The following is a 13924-nucleotide window of genomic DNA, read 5'->3' on the forward strand; positions in this document are numbered from 1 at the left end:
AGAAAGCTGGCGTGCACATCACTTGTGCACGCCAGCTTTCCGAGACTCTTATTTTGTTAGCGCAGGCAGCATGAAGCAGGGCTTTTATTGTGAAGATAGGAAATGTGCAGTCGGCCTTTAGAGTTTTGACGGAAGGGACGGCGGGAAAGTCTGTTGAAATAAAAAGTGTTTCTCGCCTTCCTCTCTGTCATTTTTTCATAATAATGAACTGGCAGCAGCCGGCGTCATCTCACAAGACCCTCGGGTGCCGTGAATGTCAATCAAGCAAGCTACGGAATTTGCCGCCAATGTTTTTCTTGTAAAGTGTATGGAAGCTGGATGAATTAGATGCCAAAAACCAACCACTTTCATGTGGTATTGTACAGAAAGGACAACTTTTTTTCTCCTCCATTTGAAAATGTGGGCGTTATCATCATTACTGTCTGATTCCAATCAATGCAAGTCATCAGAATCAGGTAATACACCAACTTATAGTCTTGTCTCCGTGAAAGAAAGACATCTATATGTGTTACACATGCTTGTATTATCATTAAACACATTTAACTTGTTTACAGAAATGTCTCTTTCATAAATAAATACATATAAATGATATATATAAATGAGGTAGATCCCCTCGAGTTGGTCAATTGAAAAGTAGCTCGCCTGAAGAAAAAGTGTGGGCACCCCTGATCTAGCAGGTCACAGGTATAACAATACCGTATTTGTGTGATCTTTTGTATGTAAACATGCTTTGTTAAATAAATATATTAACAAAGTGCATCCAGTCTGAACTACTCTGACACTGATTGGTTCCCATGAAAGTGTACTCTGGCTTTAGCCAATCATCATTACTTAGATGTCTGTCATCCTTTACCCCTTAACAAAGATCGAAAAATCTGAAAAAAAAACCTTTTACAGTGGGGCAAAAAAGTATTTAGTCAGCCAGCGATTGTGCAAGTTCTCCCACTTAAAATGATGACAGAGGTCTGTAATTTTCATCATAGGTACACTTCAACTGTGAGAGACAGAATGTGAAAAAAAATCCAGGAATTCACATTGTAGGAATTTTAAAGAATTTATTTGTAAATTATGGTGGAAAATAAGTATTTGGTCACTTCAAACAAGGAAGATCTCTGGCTCTCACAGACCTGTAACTTCTTCTTTAAGAAGCTCTTCTGTCCTCCACTCGTTACCTGTATTAATGGCACCTGTTTGAACTCGTTATCTGTATAAAAGACACCTGTCCACAGCCTCGAACAGTTAGAGTCCAAACTCCACTATGGCCAAGACCAAAGAGCTGTCAAAGGACACCAGGAAAATAATTGTAGACCTGCACCAGACTGGGAAGAGTGAATCTACAAAAGACAAGCAGCTTGGTGTGAAAAAATCAACTGTGGGAGCAATTATCGGAAAATGGAAGACATACAAGACCACTGATAATCTCCCTCGATCTGGAGCTCCATGCAAGATCTCATCCCGCGGGGTCAAAATGATCATGAGAACGGTGAGCAAAAGTCCCAGAACCACAAGGGGGGACCTGGTGAATGACCTGCAGAGAGCTGGGAACAGAGTAACAAAGGTTACTATCAGTAACAAACTACGCCGACAGGGAATGACATCCTGCAGTGTCAGACGTGTCCCCCTGCTTAAGCCAGTGCATGTCCAGGCCCGTCTGAAGTTTGCCAGAGATCACATGGATGATACAGCAGAGGATTGGGAGAATGTCATGTGGTCAGATGAAACCAAAATAGAACTTTTTGGTATAAACTCAACTCGTGTTTGGAGGAAGAAAAATATTGAGTTGCATCCCAAGAACACCATACCTAATGTGAAGCATGGGGGTGGAAACATCATGCTTTGGTGCTGTTTTTCTGCTAAGGGCACAGGACGATTGATCCGTGTTAAGGAAAGAATGAACGGGGCCATGTATCGTGAGATTTTGAGCCAAAACCTCCTTCCATCAGTGAGAGCTTTGAATGGTTGACCAAATACTTATTTTCCACCACAATTTACAAATAAATTCTTTAAAATTCCTACAATGTGAATTCCTGGATTGTTTTTTCACATTCTGTCTCTCACAGTTGAAGTGTACCTATGATGAAAATTACAGACCTCTGTCATCATTTTAAGTGGGAGAACTTGTTACTGATTGAGACAGGAAGTGAACACATGTTGCTTCTAAACGGAAAAAGATCTGTTTCTACCTGCTCCTTTTTGGACATGTTGGAATGTGAAGCTGTAAATATGTTTCGTATTATATTGTATCTGTATTGATGGTCAAAATTACCGAAACTAATAACTAATATGAAGTTGTTGGCCAACAAATCATCATTATGGTAAATTAAAAACATTATTTGTGTAACACAGGGGTCACCAACCTTTTTGAATCCAAGAGCTACTTCTTGGGTACTGATTAATGCGAAGGGCTACCAGTTTGATACACACTTAAATAAATTGCCAGAAATAGCCAATTTGCTCAATTTACCTTTAATAAATAAATCTATTTATATATATAAAAAAAAATGGGTATTTCTGTCTGTCATTCCGTCGTACATTTTTTTTCCTTTTACGGAAGTTTTTTTGTAGAGAATAAATGATGAAAAAAAAACTTAAATTAAACGATTTAAAATAGGAGAGAACACGAAAAAAATGAAAATGTAATTTTGAAACATAGTTTAGCTTCAATTTCGACTCTTTAAAATTCAAAATTCAATCGAAAAAAATGAGGAGAAAAACTAGCTAATTCGAATCTTTTTGAAAATTAAAAAAAAAAATTAATGGAACATCATTAGTAATTTTTCCTGATTAAGATTAATTTTAGAATTTTGTTGACATGTTTTAAATAGGTTAAAATCCAATCTGCACTTTGTTAGAATATATAACAAATTGGACCAAGCTATATTTCTAACAAAGACAAATCATTATTTCTTCTAGATTTTCCAGAACAAAAATTTTAAAAGAAATTCAAAAGACTTTGAAATAAGATTTAAATTTGATTCTTCATATTTTGTAGATTGGCCAGAATATTTTTTTTGAATTTTAATCATAATAAGTTTGAAGAAATATTTCACAAATATTCTTCGTCAAAAAAACAGAAGCTAAAATGAACAACTAAATTAAAATGTATTTATCATTCTTTACAATAAAAAGAAATTACTTGAACATTGATTTAAATTGTCAGGAAAGAAGAGGAAGGAATTTAAAAGGTAAGAAGGTATATTTGTTTAAAAATCCTAAAATAATTTGTAAGGTTGTATTTTTTCTCTAAAACTGTCTTTCTGAAAGTTATAAGAAGCAAAGTAAAAAAAAATAAATGAATGTATTCAAACAAGTGAAGACCAAGTCTTTAAAATATTTTCTTGGATTTTCAAAGACTATTTGAGTTTTGTCTCTCTTAGAATTAAAAATGTCGAGCAAATCGAGACCAGCTTGCTAGTAAATAAATACAATTTAAAAAATAGAGGCAGCTCACTGGTAAGTGCTGCTATTTGAGCTATTTTTAGAACAGGCCAGCGGGCGACTCATCTGGTCTTTACGGGTGACCCTGTGCCCGCGGGCACCGCGTTGGTGACCCCTCGTCTAACACAACAAGCCTTCCAGGAACCTGTCTAATAACATAGCGGTTGGGAATTGAGACCGTAAAAATTGTAAAGTTTTCATTTATAAAGTACAGCATTGTTTTAAAATATGTACTTTAAAATAATTTGACAAAAAACTTTTTTCAAAAAACAATATGAATTTATTGACTAAGATATGTTATTATTAATAAACATTACTGACATTTTATAAGAATTCCTCAACAGGTTTATATTCAACATGGTTTAACTTGTCACATCAAAAGACTTAAGAGGGCCTAGGACCCTCATAAGGTGCCCTGCGATGAGGTGGCGACTTGTCCAGGGTGTACCTCGCCTACCGTCCGAATGCAGCTGAGATAGGCGCTGGCGACCCCCCGCGACCCCAAAAGGGACAAGCGGTAGGAAATGGATGGATGGATGGCTGGATGGAGGACCTATGTATCAAAGTTTGATTAGTATTAGAACCGGCCCGCAGGCCACAGCCGCCTGCTGCTGTTTTGCCCGCACCAATACTCCCATCAGTGTTGGCGCTAGGAATTGTCATAATGGGGTCCCAGGGACCCCACCAAGTCATAAAAATGTGTAACTATTTTGAAAACAAATGATACATGTATGCATTATCTTGTTATATCTCACATTCTAGATTGTGTTTTGGAAAAAGGTTGTCATAAACATTACTTAATTCATTAAAAAAAATAATACAAAAGAAAACAAATTGTTATGCATATGTGACATTTGTTCAGTTATAAACATTCATTCACCTTCTTGGATCTCAACTTTACCGCTGCCAGTATTTGTTTTCTATATTTTTATTGTAATATTTTCCGAATGTGTTTGTTCTATTTTTGGCCAAAGTAAGACAAAGAAAACAATCTGAAGTTGTCTTTATGTTGTAGTTTTAATGCCATGATTTTAATCTTGCGGCGCAGATTTTCCTCCATGCGGCCCCTTAACTAAAATGAGTTTGACACCCCTGGCCTAGGAAGACAGCAACTGCTTCAACCTGAACCATGCAGTCCCTCATCCATCCATCCGTTTTCTACCGCTTGTCCCTTTTTGGGGTGGTGGGGGGTCGCTGGGGCCTATCTCAGCTGCATTCGGGCGGAAGGCAGCGTACACCCTGGACAAGTCGCCACCTCATCACAGGGCCAACACAGATAGACAGACAACATTCACACTCACATTCACACACTAGGGCCAATTTAGTGTTGCCAATCAACCTATCCCCAGGTGCATGTCTTTGGAAGTGGGAGGAAGCCGGAGTACCCGGAGGGAACCCACGCAGTCACGGGGAGAACATGCAAACTCCACACAGAAAGATCCCGAGCCCGGGATTGAACCCAGGACTGCTCGGGACCTTCGTATTGTGAAGCAAATGCACTAACCACTGGATCCACCGTGCTGCCCCCATGCAGTCCCTCATACACATAAACATACAGGAGGAATACTTTGGTTCTTTTAATACGTTACAGCAGGGGTAGGGAACCTGTGGCTCTAGAGCCAGATGTGGCTCTTTTGATGACTGCATCTGGCTCTCCAATAAATCTGACCTAACATTGCTTAACACGATAAGTAATGAATAATTCCACTTGTAATAAGTGTTAAAAATAACGTTCAAAATATAAAACATTCTCATGCTTTTTTATGTTCAAGAAGTTGCATTAATGGTAAGAAGTAATTTATTTATTATTGGTTAGTGTGGCGCTTGCCCTCCTGGGGGTTCTTCAGACCACCAAGAGCCTGTTTTAGGGTTACAATATTGTTTTATTTCATTTTTCTCTCAGTTGCTTTCCATCAATTGTCTTTTTCTCTTTCATCCTCACTCGCGCTCTGGCTCCAGCCCCAACCCTGTCTCTCCTCCTGGCTGCTGCTTATAACAGAGCGACAGGTGATTAGATAACAAGGCCCAGGTGGGCCATCTACGCACCTGTCGCTGATTTCGAGGCCGGTCCTGGCAACATCCTGCTTTGCTGCAGGACCGCAGGCCACGCCCCCTCCACAGTTAGCTTCAGAATAACAATATTATTATAAAGAATAAGAGACCTATTATACTCTGGAAATGTTGGTCTTAAAAATGCACACGTTTGGTTGTGTTCAGTGTTAAAAAAAATATTATATGGCTCTAAGGGAAATACATTTGAAAAAATTTGGCTTCTTGGCTCTCTCAGCCAAAAAGGTTCCCGACCCCTGCGTTACAGTGTCAATGGAAACTCAATCAAATGACATACTATAGAACACGCAGCAACCTGGAAGGCAGCTCTGGCTGGGAACTTTGTGCAGAAGACTAGAGATGTCCGATAATGGGTTTTTGGCCGATATTCCGATATTGTCCAACTCTTAATTACTGATACATATATCAACCGATACCGATATATACAGTCGTGGAATTAACATATTATTATGCTTAATTTTGTAGTGATGCCCCGCTGGATGCATTTGACATTGTAACAAGATTTTCCAAAATAAATCAACTAAAGTTATGGAAAAAAACGCCAACATGGCACTGCCATATTTATAATTGAAGTCACAAAGTGCATTATTTTTTTTAACATGCCTCAAAACAGCAGCTTGAAATTTGGGACATGCTCTCCCTGAGAGAGGTTGAGGTGGGCGGGGTTGAAGTGGCGAGGGGGGGGTGGGGGGGGGGTGTATAGTGTTGAGTCCTGGAAGAGTTAGTGCTGCAAGAGATTCTGGGTTTTGATTGAATGATTGATTGAAACTTGCACAGTACAGTACATATTCCGTACAATTGACCTCTAAATGGTAACACCCGAATTAATTTTTCGACTTGTTTAAGTCGGGGTCCACGTAAATCAATTCATGGTATTTGTTCTGTTGTGTTTATATTGTGTTACGGTGCGGATGTTCTCCCAAAATGTGTTTGTCATTCTTGTTTGGTGTGGGTTCACAGTGTGTCGCATATTAGTCATAGTGTTAAAGTTGTTTATATGGCCACCCTCAGTGTGACCTGCATGGCTGTTGACCAAGTATGCCTTGCATTCACTTGTGTGTGTAAAAAGCCGTAGATATTATGTGACTGGGCCGGCGCGCAAAGGCAGTGCCTTTAAGGTTTATTGACACTATGTATTTCTCCCTACTTCCGTGTACACAGCAGCGTTTTAAAAAGACAGAAATGTTGCCTTTTTTCAAAAACCGATACCAATAATTTTTGATATTACATTTTAAAGGATTTATCGGTCGATAATATCGGCAAGTCGGACATCTCTACAGAAGACTATAAACAGTGTTGGAAAATAATAATAAAACTCTAGAAGTCAAGAAATACCAGTGTGAATTTATATATATATATATATATATATATATATATATATATATATATATATATATATATGTGTGTGTGTGTGTGTGTATATATATATGTGTATATATATGTGTATATGTATACACACACGTATATACTGTATATAAACTTATCACTTTCCTCGGGCACTGTTCCCCTAGCATTCAAAAAAGCTGTTATTCATCCTCTTCTTAAAAGACCTAACCTCGATCCTGACCTCATGGTAAACTACCGACCGGTGTCTCACCTTCCCTTTATTTCAAAAATCCTCGAAAAAATTGTTGCGGAGCAGTTAAATGAACACTTAGCGTCTAACAATCTATGTGAAACCTTTCAATCCGGTTTCAGAGCAAATCACTCCACGGAGACAGCCCTCGCAAAAATGACTAATGATCTATTGCTAACGATGGATTCTGATGCGTCATCTATGTTGCTGCTCCTCGATCTTAGCGCTGCTTTCGATACTGTCGATCATAATATTTTATTAGAACGTATCAAAACACGAATTGGTATGTCCGACTTAGCCCTGTCTTGGTTTAACTCTTATCTTACTGATAGGATGCAGTGTGTCTCCCATAACAATGTGACCTCGGACTACGTTAAGGTAACGTGTGGAGTTCCCCAGGGTTCGGTCCTTGGCCCTGCACTCTTCAGCATCTACATGCTGCCGCTAGGTGACATCATACGCAAATACAGTGTTAGCTTTCACTGCTATGCTAATGACACCCAACTCTACATGCCCCTAAAGCTGACCAACACGCCGGACTGTAGTCAGCTGGAGGCGTGTCTTAATGAAATTAAACAATGGATGTCCGCTAACTTTTTGCAACTCAACGCCAAAAAAACGGAAATGCTGATTATCGGTCCTGCTAGACACCGAACTCTATTTAATAATACAACTCTAACATTTGACAACCAAACAATTAAACAAGGCGACACGGTAAAGGATCTGGGTATTATCTTTGACCCAACTCTCTCCTTTGAGGCACACATTAAAAACGTTACTAAAACGGCCTTCTTTCATCTCCGTAATCTCGCTAAAATTCGCTCCATTCTGTCCACTAAAGACGCTGAGATCATTATCCATGCGTTTGTTACGTCTCGCCTCGACTACTGTAACGTATTATTTTCGGGTCTCCCCATGTCTAGCATTAAAAGATTACAGTTGGTACAAAATGCGGCTGCTAGACTTTTGACAAGAACAAGAAAGTTTGATCATATTACACCTGTACTGGCTCACCTGCACTGGCTTCCTGTGCACTTAAGATGTGACTTTAAGGTTTTACTACTTACGTATAAAATACTACACGGTCTAGCTCCATCCTATCTTGCCGATTGTATTGTACCATATGTCCCGGCAAGAAATCTGCGTTCAAAGGACTCCGGCTTATTAGTGATTCCCAAAGCCCAAAAAAAGTCTGCGGGCTATAGAGCGTTTTCATTTCGGGCTCCAGTACTCTGGAATGCCCTCCCGGTAAAAGTTCGAGATGCCACCTCAGTAGAAGCATTTAAGTCTCACCTTAAAACTCATTTGTATACTCTAGCCTTTAAATAGACTCCCTTTTTAGACCAGTTGATCTGCCGTTTCTTTTCTTTTTCTTCTATGTCCCACTCTCCCTTGTGGAAGGGGTCCTGTCCGATCCGGTGGCCATGTACTGCTTGCCTGTGTATCGGCTGGGGACATCTCTGCGCTGCTGACCCGCCTCCGCTTGGGATGGTTTCCTGCTGGCTCCGCTGTGAACGGGACTCTCGCTGCTGTGTTGGATCCGCTTTGGACTGGACTCTCGCGACTGTGTTGGATCCATTATAGATTGAACTTTCACAGTATCATGTTAGACCCGCTCGACATCCATTGCTTTCCTCCTCTCTAAGGTTCTCATAGTCATCATTGTCACCGACGTCCCACTGGGTGTGAGTTTTCCTTGCCCTTATTTGGGCCTACCGAGGATGTCGTGGTGGTTTGTGCAGCCCTTTGAGACACTAGTGATTTAGGGCTATATAAGTAAACATTGATTGATTGATTGATATATATATATATATATATATATATATATATATATAGCCTCATTGATAAACATTATTTTAAAATGAACTTATATATATATATATATACAGTATATATATATATATATATATATATATATATATATATATATATATATATATATATATATATATATATACTGTATATATATATATATAAGTTCATTTTAAAATAATGTTTATTAAATAATGTTTATTGAACTTATATATATATATATACAGTATATATATATATATATATATATATATATATATATATATATATATATATATATACTGTATATATATATATAAGTTCATTTTAAAATAATGTTTATCAATGAGGCTAATAGTCATCAAAGTTGTCCCTCTCAGAACAATCTAAGGTATTCTCCCCAAAAAAACTGTTTTGAAAAACTGAACATACAATAAATATAAATATCAGACACAGATGTTTCGAATAAGTTGCAGAAAGTGCTGACTTGGTGTAAAAAGGCGGTTTTATCATTTAGAAAATACTTTTTGAAAGTTGAGCCTCCAAAAATACACCACAGTTATTCTGCATGGGGACACAGCGCCCTCTAGTGGTAGCTCCCATCATCTTTTAGCATAGATGGAGAAGTAGACAGGAATCCCGCCTCCTCTTCGACCTGAGCAGTGGTAGAAATGTGACGTTCGCGAACGAATCAAGTGTTTTGAACGACTCTTTATTGCCCCATTTAGAACCAATTGCACATGCGTATATAGCGTCACTTGGCAGGCAAATGGACTAGATAATGAATCAAACAAAACATATATTTTAAATATGTTGTCCATTTATTTAACTGCACTATTTTTGAATTTTGCCAATCAAACATAATCATTATGACGACGGAGGGATTTTTTTTATCCATCCATTTTTCTACCGCTTATTCCTTTTGGGGGTCTCGGGGGGCGCTGGCGCCTATCTCAGCTACAATCGGGCGGAAGGCGGGGTACACCCTGGATTTTTAATGCATTCTAAATATTAAATAAACGTAAGTAGAAGTTAATGGGAGCTCCACTATTTAGCCCGCAAAATCAAATAAATAACCATTCAAAAAGCACCAGCAATACTCTTATGTACATGTTGTGACTTGAATATTTACCAAGTATTAGTGATATTGTTATTATAAGCGCTAACGCACCCCACCCCATTTCCTCGTGAGGATTATAAGAAATGTTTTCAAATCTAAATGGGAATAAATGAACATCCTATTGGTCGGTATTGTTATGATCCGCCACCCGGATCATATATTCATTTGGTTTTTGAGTCCTTTTGTGTTTTTTGATTGTTTTGGACTTTTCCAGTTCCGAGTTGTGCACTTCCTTGTTTCTTGTTACCATGGTTTCGTAGTTGTTCCACCTGCTCTTGCTTTTGCCGCGCACCTGGGTTTCATTGATTGCCTTAGTATTTAAGCCTGCCTTCTACCTCAGTTCTTTCTTGATTCGTCGTTTGCTCCATGCAACACTCACGTTGGTATATCTCCGATCTCTATACTTGTGCTAAGTCTCGCCTTAGCTTCTCGTGCGCTCAGCACATTACTTTTGGACTTTTGGACTCCAATGCTGTACCAGTCTTCTTTTATTTTTGTATTATTCCAAGCTCCTACCTGCAATTCCTGTCCTTCTGGCCCATTTGCAACCGGGGGTGACAAAACACGCATCCACGATGCAAACACCGCGTGACAGGCATCCTAATGACAGCAGACATTGTTCAGTAAGTGATGTTTTATCATGTTTGTTGGCTCTCAAAGTCTGCAGTGAGTAATAATCAGTGATGAAGAAGAAGAAAAAAGCATACGTCATGCGTATTCGAAATTAATTATCAAAATACTCAAATACTAAACGTTGTTATAAATGTGGCCATTACTAAATTACATACATCATGTGTATAAATCCCTAATGGAGGTGAATGGATGTTTTTGTGAAGGTTTTATACGCATAATTTAATGGCTCATTTTTTAGAGGGCTTTTGATCGCATTTATTTAATATTTAGAATGCATTAAAAAAAATCCATCCGTCATGTTTTTCATAATGGTTGTGAAAAATTGCAGTTTCCCATTAAGGAAGCAATACAATGAAAACGAAACAAAAACTGAATTGTAGCCCCATCCATCCATGCATCCATTTTCTACCGCTTATTCCCTTTCGGGGTGACGGGGGGTGCTGGCGCCTATCTCAGCTACAATCGGGCGGAAGGCAGGGTACACCCTGGACAAGTCGCCACCTCATCACAGGACCAACACAGACAGACTACATTCACACTCACATTCACACACTGGGGCCAATTTAGTGTTGCCAATCAACCTATCCCCAGGTGCATGTCTTTGGAAGTGGGAGGAAGCCGGAGTACCCGGAGGGAACCCACGCATTCACGGGGAGAACATGCAAACTCCACACAGAAAGATCCCGAGCCTGGATTTGAACCCGGGACTGCAGGAACTTCGTATTGTGAGGCAGACGCACTAACCCCTCTTCCACCGTGAAGCCCTAAATTGTAGCCATTAAATCAAAAATAATCCCCTACAATAAAGTAATTGTTGCATAAATTGTGTTTATTCAGTTGCACAATATTTCTTATAACTGGGACCAGTGATTTTTTTCTTCATGAAAAAAAAAATATGATAACAAGTCAGTTTTTTGAACGGTTCTTGAAAGGAAAGACTCGTTGAGATCCGCCTCCCATCAAAGAGCCATAAATTCCATCCCGAGTTAGCGGTGGATTTTCAAAATAAACCGTGGTTGTCTGTGTGTTTTGTGTAAGAACATCTACCACATATCAACTGTGTCTACATCAATCAAATCAAATAAAATCAACTTTATCTATAAAGCACTTTTAAAATTTTCCACAGGGGTTGCCAAAGTGCTGTACAATGGACAGGTTAAAAGATAATACGAGGACCGAGCAAACAACACAACCCAAACAGAACATGGCAAGAAATGAGCCCTTGGGGGACCCGGTGTGGTAGAGGAGCTGTGGAAGACATAAAACTGTCTATTTTTACACAAAATGATCGAAATGAGCAAATTGCCACCACAATTTATAGTCTGGGTGTTGCAGCACAAGAACAGAAATAACAGTTCAATTCATCCATTTATCCATTTTCTACCGCTTGTCCCTTTTTGGGGCCACCGGGGGTTGCCGGGGCCTATCACAGCTGCATTCGGGCGGTACGTGGTTTACACCCTTGACAAGTCGCCACCTCATCGCAGGGCCAACACAGATAGACAGACAACATTCACACTCACATTCACACACTAGGGCCAATTTAGTGTTGCCAATCAACCTATCCCCAGGTGCATGTCTTTGGAAGTGGGAGGAAGCCGGAGGGAACCCACGCAGTCACGGGGAGAACATGCAAACTCTACACAGAAAGATCCCGAGCCTGGGATTGAACCGAGGACTACTCAAGACCTTTGTATTGTGAGGCACGTGCATCAACCCCTGTACCTCCGAGCTTCCCAGTTCAATTCATGGTGCTTAAAATCTAAATTATACAAATAAATTTGTTAGGGGGCCACACTTCCAGAAATTATTTTTAAAATATTCCTGGAAAACTGAATTGTATTTATATAGAGCTTTTTCTCCAGAGACTCCAAGCGCTTTACATAGTGAAAACCATTATCTACATGTCAATCAATCAATCAATGTTTACTTATATAGCCCTAAATCACTAGTGTCTCAAAGGGCTGCACAAACCACTACGACATCCTCGGTAGGCCCACATAAGGGCAAGGAAAACTCACACCCAGTGGGACGTCGGTGACAATGATGACTATGAGAACCTTGGAGAGGAGGAAAGCAATGGATGTCGAGCGGGTCTAACATGATACTGTGAAAGTTCAATCCATATTGGATCCAACACAGTCGCGAGAGTCCAGTCCAAAGCGGATCCAACACAGCAGCGAGAGTCCCGTCCACAGGAAACCATCCCAAGCGGAGGCGGATCAGCAGCGCAGAGATGTCCCCAGCCGATACACAGGCGAGCAGTACATGGCCACCGGATCGGACCGGACCCCCTCCACAAGGGAGAGTGGGACATAGAAGAAAAAGAAAAGAAACGGCAGATCAACTGGTCTAAAATGGGAGTCTATTTAACATGTAAGCTACATTCAAACCAGTTTGGGTGACACTGCGAGCAGGTGTGTAAAGTGTCTTGCCCAAGGACACCGGGGGAGTGACGAGGATGGCGGAAGCTGAAATTGAACCTGGAACCCTCAGGCTTCTGGCATGGCCGCTCTACCAACTGAGACACACAACCCCAAGAGAACCAGTGTCCTCTGCTCTGGACATTTGATTTTGGTGTTTTTATTTTGTAAGAGTTATAGGAGTGTTGCACTGTTTTAGGGACCTTCTGCAAAAACTCTTGTCAACACTCTAATTATTTTAAGAATCTGCTGCATGAATTGATTGTACCATGAATTGATTAACCTGAACCTCGACTTAAACAAGTTGAAAATTGTATTCGGGTGTTACAATTTAGTGGTCAATTGTACGGAATATGTACTGAACTGTGCAATCTACTAATAAAAGTTTCAATCAATTCAATCAATCAATGCAAAAATGCTAGACACATTTGTTTTAAAGTTGTCCTTGAATACTGATGTTTGAAATGACCTTTTCTCCTATGCTCTTCATTCTCAGAAGTGATGACAAACATTTTTTGTAAATTAGCTTTTAATGTTTTACTTTTAGCCTTAAACACACAGGTCTCAGACGCGCGGGCCGCAATTGGACCACGAGACGTTATTTTGCTTCGTCCACCTTAATATGAAAGTTTAATGTTAGTGTGGTCTGCGAGTTTTATATGAAGGGTGCTTGACAGCGTTGTGTTATTTGGGTCCAAATTGGCTCTTTCAACGTTCTGGGTTGCCTACCACTGCATTAGTGGAAAAGCGGCAAATGAGTGAAAGCAACAGAGAAGTGCCATGGAGATGAGGGTTTGTCACACCGCAACACCTGTCCGTCGGTAATAACAGTCCCCGATAACCTGGACCAATTCAAACCGTTATTTGTTTTTT

Source organism: Nerophis ophidion, linkage group LG11 (genome assembly GCF_033978795.1).
Source record: "Nerophis ophidion isolate RoL-2023_Sa linkage group LG11, RoL_Noph_v1.0, whole genome shotgun sequence".
Classification (NCBI taxonomy): Eukaryota; Metazoa; Chordata; class Actinopteri; order Syngnathiformes; family Syngnathidae; genus Nerophis; species Nerophis ophidion.